This window comes from Barbatula barbatula, assembly GCF_947034865.1.
Source record: "Barbatula barbatula genome assembly, chromosome: 25".
Classification (NCBI taxonomy): domain Eukaryota; kingdom Metazoa; phylum Chordata; class Actinopteri; order Cypriniformes; family Nemacheilidae; genus Barbatula; species Barbatula barbatula.
In genome coordinates, this window is record NC_136788.1 from 13,747,972 (window position 1) to 13,752,146 (window position 4,175).

Below are 4,175 nucleotides of genomic sequence, written 5' to 3' on the forward strand. Positions count from 1 at the left end.
CTCTCTCTCCTCTCTCTCTATCTATCATAAATAAATCAATAAGTTTATCTGTGAAGACACTGCGCTCATTCAACTTTACACTTGTAAAGGGAACAGTTCAAGGCATACCCTGACCTACAGAAGTCATTCAGAGCACTTCAATACATCATAAAAACACATTATGCATTCAGTCTTTGTCAAATGCTGGGTCGTTATACCAGAGAAGGGTGTGTATGTTAATCTTAAACCCAGCCATATAATTACATTTTCATCCACCATAATTTGTATTTTAATATGTATTAACAATCTACAGAACAATGCAAAATATTGAGTTTGTGCAAACAGAAAAAACACGAATGGCCTTTTATTTCTTGCAACCCAAAGAATATACTCTGAGGTTGTGACAGAACAAATCTATATATGCCAAAGAAAATCACGATGCCGACTGACACGCTGCGTGCATCTAATTCATGTGGTGTGTGGGTGAGCTCTTTAAATTTCTAACATTGGCCTAATTGCATGTTGTAGTGAATATCCGTCTCCTGATGATGTTATTGTCTGTGTCGTTAACTCTCAACAAAATCAATTAAATAAAACAAATGTAATACATTTGTTAGACGACAAATTGAACAGCCCAACACAAAAACCCGTGACTTTTATTATGAAGGTTGACTTTCTGCGCGATCCACCATGTGGTGACGTCTCATAGCGATCCAGTAAATTGACAGGCCACCTGCCAGGGACGCAGCAAGGCTTTAAAGGGACAGGCATTGGATGCATGGGATGCTTTTGTTACGGCACATGACAAGACGACTGGCTGTCATCTTCCAGCGAAGCGTTCTCCATCTCCACACCTTTCAGCAAAGACACGTAAGGCATTTTTCTTTGACATTTTTCGTTTTCGGTCAAAATAGGTTTTTGCGAGATTTAAAGGGGGGGATGTCAGCCGGAGACAAAGTGCTGAGGGATAAATCCTCGAGTTCTCGCAAGGTTTTGCAAATTATGTGATACAGAAAACCGCCCTAGGAAAATCGAAGCTGTTGTATGATGACCTTTAAATTGAATAATTCAATAATAATAGAAATGCATTCACTGTAGCACGTTACACGGAAACATTTAGTGGTCATTTGAATGCGTTTGTATGTCAAATATTCAGACTGATGTCATGCCGACGTGTTTTCCTCTTTGCATTTTAAAACAAAACGAATGTGTAAATGTGTGTAGTGCAAGTTGGCGAGCGAGGTGTTGATCCCGATCAACAGGTAGCGGACGCGTTGCCCGAGTGACAAGATCGCGTTGTCGAGTCACTATAAGTAGTCATTTTCGGTTAAATGTGCACGTCGAATATCTTTGTGTAAACAACAACAAAAAATCACATCCTATGAATGCAACCTTTTAGAAATGAGCAAACGGTGGATTTTCATTTACATTTTTTCTTTTTGCGACGAAAAGCCCCGAGGGTCACGACCAGCGACATAATTCATTATTAGCAAGCTATTAATTCATTGCTTTGCCGCGTTCGGTCAAAATAATCGCCTTTTCCCAGTCAAATATGCTTTTACAAAAGTTGTATTGATTTATAGAAGAGGCGCCCCATCGAGATACGCAGTTCCCCATCTGGTGTGTTGACCGAATGACTACAATTAGATTTGAAGAGCTGTTTTATTATAGTTATTCTTGGCAAATCCAATACCAGAGCAGTCCTCAACATCCTCATCTTTCTGCCGTGGCTAATCGCATAGATGGGTCCTGGTGGCCTTCCCTTAACGTTTAGCTCAAATGTATTCTGATGGCAATTTAATGCAATGAAGTGAGATGCTGCCTTGGCAGAACTCCAACCCCTCGGGGTGAGTTCGTGGTCGGATTCGAGCGTACAGTCCATCGGTGGGGAATATGACAAGTCACACATCTCCAGGTGGGCCTTGCCTGGGCTCCCAGATACGTTATGTATTCAACAGATACACTCAATAACGCAAGAAAAAAAACCCCGCTTTTTATCGGTTGACCTAGTTTCTTATAGTAAAAAAAGAACATTAAAACACGCTGTGTAAGCAAGGCTATAGGGAAGAATATGTAGTTTTTCTCGGGAAATAACCTGTGATGAGACTCTAAATTCAGCATTTTGGATTTTTGGCAGAAGTGTGGCTGTTAATGCCATATTATGTGGTCTTGGGTCGTAGGCATGCTGCACATAAGCAAAAAGATAAAATGGAAGGGGTAGCAACAACTACAAAAATGGAAAACAACATACCATACCATACCTACTCACAAAAAAATGTGCGAGGAAAAGGGCGCGTATGATTAGCTTCCGCCGGATGCCAGGGCGTTTTGCGCCTCGATCAATGTTCAGCACCACAGTGGTGGGACAGCTCCCAACGTCACCGCACAGAACGAGAGTCAATTAATTGCAATCATTCGCAACACAACGGGATCAACTCCGGGGACCAATTTGACAAATGAATGATTTATTCAGACACTGATGTAAAAACCTCCCACACATCCATAAAAACGGAGAATATTGCCCCCTTGATTTCATTAGTTTGATTATTGTGAGCTATTCAACGTTTAATCTGGGATTGCTTTGTATAGCTCACAGTATTTCCCGAGCTAATTGAAATACGGCGATTAAGGTGTCTGCCGTGCCAGAAGCACAAACCGACTCTTAAATAAAAGTCCGAACACGAATTGTGTTGTTGTTTATCTCGAACAGACTGAGATGTAGGCTGCTAAATCTCATCGGAATTAAAGATTTCTTGCGCAAGGCTCAGCGACGGACCTCCGAAGCGCCCGAACAGATGTTCAGAACCACCTGTCAAGTTAGATTTAAAGTGCATATACGTGCTTTCAAATATTGCATTTCTGTCTCAACGAGAACTCGCACAGAAAAACACAAAGAATGGATTTAATTGTAACGTTTGCGAATTTCGCTCGGGGCAATGAGATATAAGCACATTTAATTAAAATCTGTCATAAATAAACAGTGTTATCTGTCAGGAAATTTAATTACGTAGGCTGCAGGTACAGACAGCTTCGGTCACATCTGATAAACGTGTATTTCACCAAAATCTCTTAACAGTCATGTAAACAAAATGCATTGAATTGTATTCAATTAGAATGGGAAATTAAGCTCGTCTCTGGCTGATGTTAAAACGAATAAGATTATTAGACTGCAAATTAAATCCCAAAGAAACGCAATCGGTCGAAAACAAGTAGAAAATTGATCGATGATTCCTCGCTGCGTTTCCATCACGTGCTGTAGATGTGCGCGCAGGCGGAGGCGACAGGTTGTCCGCAAGCGTCGCGATTACACATTTACATGGAAAAACACTTCCAGATTTGGCAGCCCAAATGTCGCGGTCTGTACTTCACGAAGGGGGGGGGCGGGGGGACGTTTAGAGCAGGTGTTCAAACAAGTGCATGCCGCGTTTGCTCAATTAATGCAATTACATGCAGCCTGGTTACGTCAAAATCCTTACGTCCGCCTAAAATACGACGTGTTGACTTTACACGTGAAGATAACAAACTAGCTTTGTCCACTAAACAAAACCACTCAAACGTAAACTGCCTTCTGTCTTTATCGTTTTCAACAGATGTTTTTTAGTCCCTGGTCTCGAGAAAAAAAGGAAACCTTATCACACAACGCCTGTGTAAATGTATAAATCTTATGTTGACTTTGTTGCCCACGGGCATCAGGTTCCTCATGGATGGTGTTCAAGATCACATCACTGCACCGTGTCTCTGAATTAAATTTAGGCTGCGAGGACCTTGGAGGTTCCCCTTGTTAAAAGATTGCGAGATGCTCGACAGCTGTTGATCTTTCTGAGTGATATTAGATCACCGCCTACTGTAATATGTGGAATCTACTGACGACTTCAAGGGCCACCAGCTTTACTTTCCCCCCTAACCTTGGCAATCCGTTATGCATCAGAGGCTGAACGCACGCAAACGTGCACGCGCATGCCCACAAACACAGTGAAACGTGACAGAATCTGAATAAAAGCAAAGGCCATTTGTGATCGTGTTGGAGGTGCGAATAGAATCTGACTTGTGACAGGCCCTAGAGAGGATGTGAAGCAAGGTTTGATCCAGCCCAGCTGTCCACTGGGGGAAGCTGGGAAAGTTGGTAAGGGACCAGCGAGGATAGCGTGGAAGGCCTAAGACCACATCCATGTCTGATTTTCAAGATCTGTTTGTGC